This window comes from Ursus maritimus, unplaced genomic scaffold, assembly GCF_017311325.1.
Source record: "Ursus maritimus isolate PB19 unplaced genomic scaffold, ASM1731132v1 scaffold_35, whole genome shotgun sequence".
In the NCBI taxonomy this organism is placed as follows: Eukaryota; Metazoa; Chordata; class Mammalia; order Carnivora; family Ursidae; genus Ursus; species Ursus maritimus.
The window spans coordinates 9,494,390-9,501,099 of record NW_024426119.1 but is presented as its reverse complement, the minus strand read 5'-3'; the positions used below and the strand labels follow the sequence as shown (position 1 = coordinate 9,501,099).

At 40.3% G+C, this 6,710-nt stretch overlaps 1 non-coding gene across 1 annotated transcript; it reads left to right on the top strand.

Moving 5' to 3' along the window:
* The first annotated feature begins 349 nt into the window (after window positions 1-349).
* LOC121100259 lies at window positions 350-463 on the top strand. Its single transcript, XR_005832013.1, has one exon. It is a non-coding gene; the product is annotated as a U5 spliceosomal RNA (small nuclear RNA).
* Window positions 464-6,710: the final 6,247 nt, after the last annotated feature.

The window sequence follows — 6,710 nt, the reverse complement described above, 5'->3', positions numbered from 1 at the left end:
GATTTGACTGTGGCTATAGACATTACCACTCCTTCCTTCCCCCTCCTTTTCTTATTAGCACTTCTGTCCAGTGCAGAAAGTGAAAGGTTGTTAAAATACATGCCAACATTCAGAAGGATGATGCAAAAATAAAACATGAGTAGGCCTATCTGAAGAGAATGGTCATACAGCCTAGAGTAGGAATTGGGGAGCCTTTGAATCCCTGTGTGTTGAGTTTATTCATTTTCCTCATCTAAGTTTCCCCATTTATTGAGTTACAATGACCTTTAGCCTAAGTCAAGTGAAAAATTTCCCACTCTCAGGCTTTGAAAAAGTTGAACACAGATCCTTGGTAAGAATACAAGGTTGATAATTCTGGTTTCTCTTTGGAGTACCTAAATCTTTTGCTTTTTACTAAAGATTTCCATGGAGACGAACAGTAATGAGTTTTTTGCCGATTTTTGAGGCCTTGTTTTTATGAGGCTACCTTTAAAAAAGAAGAATATAAGGTTGAATATAGCTGAAGAGACATGGCTTGACCTCATTCTTCATATATGAAATTTGAAATGAACCCAGTTACATTATCAGATATGGACATGAATAAACCCTGGGAAACAAAAGTTAGGTATCTGGCAAGGCTATGGGTGGGCCAGATACTAAACAACTGGGAGGAATATGATCAGAAGGCAGAAAGGCTGCTCTGTATTTCTTGTTTCTAAATTCACCACAGACTACCTCCAACTTGCAGGAAGGATCAAAGCAGAACGTTGATGAGATGAGTGTTCTCAGCTATGTAGTTCTAGAATTCTAACATAGAAATGACTTAAAAGCCCAGGTTATATCTTCCATTATGCTACCTCTCAGATGGTGCCATCAACCATTATTATTTCATTAGTTTTGGGGGGGAGGGAGAAAATGCAGGGGGTGCAGATTGTCAAAAGAATGGTGATGTGTGCCAGACCTTAATTAGTAGTGCAGTGGTGCCTCTTGTCTTGAGTACTGCCCAGTATGGTGCATTATGAGTAATTGGGCTTGTTCTCTCCAGAGAAATTACCCACATTTTCTGTGATTACCAAATTAAGCATGCCCTCCACCTTTTACTCTATACATGCATCATTCTCAGTTAAGGAATTACTCGCTTCTCAAGCTCTACTCATTAGCACACTTTAGAAGTTTTGTCAGTAGCATTTAAACCGTGTCCCTGGAGCAGCACTCGGTATGGACTAGTGCTGGATCCCAGTTTCATAACAGTAATTAGAGATGTGGGCCAGATTGAGAACTGAAGTTGGACAATGGTTTTCGCTTCTCCAACTCCCCTGAATATTTTTGTTCTGAAATTCTGGTATGGAACCTGGTGCAGTTAGGAGAGTTAATGAAAAGGCTCTTACCTCATTTAGTGATTGTACTTCTTTTTAGACCAGAAAAACTAGGTAAGGAGGGAAGAGAATTTCTTCTGAATCTCTACTCTATCAGGGTTTCAAAAACAATGTATCATACCATTGAGGATATGAAAACAAAGTTAAGAACAACTCTTCTAGGATACGTTCTTCAAAGGCCAATGCTGTCACTTCTTTGTGTGCTTTCTGGATTTTACCACCAACTGTCCATTTTTTATCTTTCTGCAAATTTAATCCTCCTTAGTGATGTTAGGAAGTTGACACGTAACAATAATGTTCCAGTGCCCAAGCATTGTTTGGTCTTCTATTTCTGTGATCTCAGACCTTGAAGTCCTGGTTTATGCTCTATGCATTTGTAATCCCAAAGCCAACCTGGAACAACCCATGCCTACTCTGGGACCCATCCCACATGACATCTTTTGGAAAACACTCTCATATGGCAGCCCCAAATGTAGCCAACTACTCTTTTCCTGTGGGAAAGAAGCCTGTGCTCTTTGGAGAATGTGGTGAATAAGAGAAGAACTAGTCACTAAGGTGAGTTCTTAATCATAGGGACCATCCAATAATGTCTAGTGTGATAGTAAAACTAAACTCAGCTTTTTGACTGCAGTAATAAAGGGGATGTAAAATAGCATTAGGCTGGCAAGGAAGGTCATGAGTCCTGGCTAATCACGTTTGGACTTGATGTTTAAAGAGAGAAAAAAAATATGTAGAGCAAAAATTATGAAACTTAGCCTCAGAGTAGACTGAGATTTCCTTGGATGTCACTAATTATGTAAAGAAAAGATTTCTGTTATTCCACAGTTTAAAGACTGTTCCCTTACCTTTCTTGGTCAATGACATAAAGCACTTGGTTGGGAAGGGGCAGTTCCTTGACAAAGGGAAGGAATTGAGTCTGTCTAGTTCACTTCACTATCCCCAACATAGTAGATGCTTAATAAATACTTGTTGGGTGGAGGTCCAATTTGACACTCAGATAAATTATATTTGAATATTGCTGTTGTACATACCATACACAAACAGATGTCAAAATTTGTTTAATTAGTGTGTGGGGGGAGTATTAAAGTTTTAAAGACCTCCTATTTAAGAGTTTTTAAAATTCAACTGCTTAACCTGGGTAAAGGTGATAGGCTTCCTGGTGTTACTCCTAGTTTTATAGATTATACCCAAATCTTCTCCCTGATTGCAATTTCCAGCTGAGCTTCCTGCCCTTTTGCTCAGCAATGGGCCATGGTTACCCCATATCCTTTGCAAATGAAGTGAGCTAACTTTGCCAAAAGGCTAATCTGAGGATGTAGGAACATGCAATTAAATGTGCTCATAAACACATACACACAGGATCTTACTAGGATGTGGTGATGCTTCACTGGGCATGACGTGGTGTGTAACTCTTAAAGTTTAATACAGGGAGAGGAAAAACCTTGCCCTAATATTTATGCAAAAAGTCACTTGTCACATAAATGGCAGTCTAAAGCAAGAAAATAAATGGTAAATTTGGGATATTATACTACATTCTGCTTTTCTCATTCCCTAGCCTTTGTTTCACGTTTTTAAGCTTTTCATTAGAGCCTCTCAACATCTGATTCATATGTAGACTTACTATTTCAGAAAAAGTTAGTAAAGCAGAGCTTTCTTTTGTATGGATATATCAGCCATTTAAGCAGTACTTAAGAGGAAAGAAACAACTTTGCCATCACCTTTCCTTCTCCCAAAAAACTCCACTGAAAAAGCAGTCTAGACCTCAATCCACTGAATTTAAATTTGGACAATTGAGTCCAGTCAACAATTTTTTTTTTTCTTTTGAGAGGGAGAGAAGAGGGGGTGGGAGGGGCAGAGGGACAGGGAGAGAGAGAATCTTAAGCAAGCTCCACACCCAGTGCGGAGCCTGACGTGGGGCTCAATCTCACAACCCTGAGATCACGACCTGAGCCGAAATCAGGAGTTACATGCTTAACTGACTGAGCCACCCAGGGGCCTCCAGCCAACAATTTTTATTTCCAGAGTGATAAGAAAACGCATTCTTCCCTCTCCCCAGGATCTGGTCATAGGAAACTTTTATTTTCCTTTTTTCATTCAGTCTCTAGAATTAAGATGCGCCTGACTCATTTCCTCTGTTTCTCAGTACTTAGCTTCTGAGATAGGTTAACAATGGGAAATTTGGATAATGTGAAGTAGAGCTTTCAATTGACCGTAACAACTCATTCATTCATTCTTCCATGCAATATTTAGAGTTTTTTTTTTTTAAAGATTTTATTTATTCGACAGAGATAGAGACAGCGAGCGAGAGAGGGAACACAAGCAGGAGGAGTGGGAGAGGAAGAAGCAGGCTTATAGCAGAGGAGCCTGATGTGGAGCTCGATCCCATAACGCCAGGATCACGCCCTGAGCCGAAGGCAGACGCTTAACCGCTGTGCCACCCAGGCGCCCCAATATTTAGAGTTCTAAGCAGGATAGATCAGTGAACCAAATAATCCCTTGTGGAATTTGCAGCCTAGCAAGGGGAGACAAGAAACTAAACAACAAAGATAATAAATTCATTACATATTATATTAGAAGTGATAAGGATCATGTTGGGGCGCCTGGGTGGCGCAGTTGTTACGCGTCTACCTTCGGCTCAGGGCATGATCCCGGCGTTCCGGAATCGAGTTCCACATCGGGCTCCTCCACTGGGAGCCTGCTTCTTCCTCTCCTACTTCCCCTGCTTGTGTTCCCTCTCTCGCTGGCTGTCTATCTCTGTCTAATAAATAAATAAAAAATCTTTAAAAAAAAAGTGATAAGGATTGTGGAAAAAAGAAAAAGTATAGTAGGATAAGGGGGATCAGGAGTACATGGAGATAGGGATAACAGGTTACAATAACTAAAAAGGGTGGGCAGTGTCACTCCCACAGAGCCATGAAATTTGAGAAGGTAATAAAGTTAGCTAAGAAGATTATTAAGGAAAGAGTATTTCAGGGAGAGGGACTAGCCAGAGCAAAGCTCCTGAAGAAATTCATTGTAAGAACTTTAGCTTTGATCTTGGTGAAAAAGAGTTTTGTGTAGGGTTTTGGGTGAATACTATTTGACTCACATTTTTTTTTTAAAGATTTATTTATTTGAGAGAGAGAGCATATGAATAGGGGGAGGGGCAGAAAGGAAGGGAGGTACAGAGGGAGAGAATCTCGGGCAGACTCCCTGCAAGCACAGAGCCCAACATGGGGCTCCATTTCAGAACCCTGAGATCATGACCTGAGCCGAAACCAAGAGTCAGACACCCAATTGACTGAACCACCCAGGGGCCCCTACTTGACACATTTTTAAAGGGTCCCTTTGGATATTGTAAGGGGAATAGATTCTAGGAGGTCAAGAGTAAAAGCAGGGAGACTTGTTGGAAAGCTGTTGGAGTAATAAAGATGAAAGATGATGTGGATTCAACTGGAATGGTGAAAACTGGTGGGATTGGAGATATATTCTGAAGGAAGAGCTAACAAAATTACCTAATGGACTGGGTATGGAATATGATAAAAAGGGAGGAATGAGGATGGGCTCTAAGACTTTAGTCCCAAGGAACTGGAAAGTTGGAGTTGCCATCACCAACAGGTGGTGCAAATTTGTGGGGGCAGTTGCGGGGGTAGATCAGGAGTTCAGGTTGGATATGTTAACTTTGTGATGTCAGACATCCAAATGGAGAGTCACTTACTCAAATATCTATTTTATAACCTCTCTCCTCATCCTCTACATTCACTCACTTTTTCCTTTGCCTTCTGTAAATAACCAGACCAAACATAGGAATGGAACTGGCAAATAAAAATGGCCGAATTGGAAACACAAATTGTAGCTTGCAGAATAAATCGTCTGTGAGATGGCCCATGCCTGGTTACTCCTGGCTCCCAGAGCCCTTCTCAGAGCCACTTTCATTCAGATCCACTGTCTTGTTTTTTTTTTCTTTCTGATTTTAACTTCTTTCTCTATTAATATTTACTATGCATACTGTGTAATTCTCCATTAGTAGATTTTTCATAAAGCCAGAGTCTGACATTCCCTGTGTCACAAGCCTCATCCCCAGCTATACCTCCTCCTCTTACTTGAAATCCAAGTTCTATGGAACTACACCTAGGTCCCCAAGTACCTCCATTCCTTTACTTACAGTATTCTCCCTGTGGGACTCTTGATGCTGCTCTTCTCACCTTACTCTTAACCTTGTGTATACAACTCCCATTTGACATTCAAAGCTTATCTTTTTAAAAAAAGATTTATTTATTTATTTATTTGAGAGAGAGAGCACATGAGTGGGAGGCAGGGGCAGAGGGAGAGGGAAAAACAGTCTCAAGCAGACTCCATACTGAGCACGGGGCTGGATGTGGAGCTTGATCCGGTAACCCCAAGATGACGACCTAAGCCAAAACCCAAGAGTGGGATGTTTAACCAACTGTGCCAACCAGGCACCCCTCAAATCTTATCTTTGGAAAGTATTCCATGATTCTAATACCACTATCCTTTCAGGCTTGGATGGGTTACCCTTCTGTATTGCAATACACCTTGTAAATATCCTCCATATTGCACTTACCATATTGTTTTATAATCTGTTTTTTAATCTGTCTTCTCACTGCAGATTTAACTCCTTGAGGGCAGGGATAGTATCTTATTCATCATTGTATTCCCAGCACCTGAAACTATAAACACTGAAACTGAACAAGGATCTCTCGTTGTGGGTGTTCAACTTCTTGGAGCCAGTCCTTTCTCATACCCTTTCAATATAATAAATCTTATGCCACTGGCTTCCTGGGGAAGAATAAAGAAGCAACAGTGAAGAATAATACAATGACACCAAAAACAAAAATAAAAACAAAACAAAACACAAACTCCTGTCATGCAAGCCTGTGCCCTTGGTCATAAACTCAGAAAGAATCATCTGAAACTTTTAGAACACAGTGGTGATTATACACATCTGCTTTCAGGAACCCCATTCTTAGTCCTACTGCTTCCGCCATCTCCCATTCAGACATCTGGTGGGTAGTAACAAAGATAAGTAATCACAGAAATAGTGAATTTTTTGTATTATTTTGTAGGAGATCAGTATATTAACCACATTTTAACTATTAAGAAGATCCACTCGGTAGTGACTTGAACCTGAAATTTACTCCCTAGCCCAATATACCTTGAATTTTTCAGTTTGGGTTAAAACTCACCTATGGCCACTTTTGGTTTGAGCTAACCACTTAGACTCATACTAGTGTCGATTCAGCTAGAACACAGTACAACCTGTGGCTCCTATGTCCTGTTGTGTATTAGCCAACAATTCATTTTAAAACACTTATTGTCATTTATTATATAAGACATATATGCTCATTCTAAAAA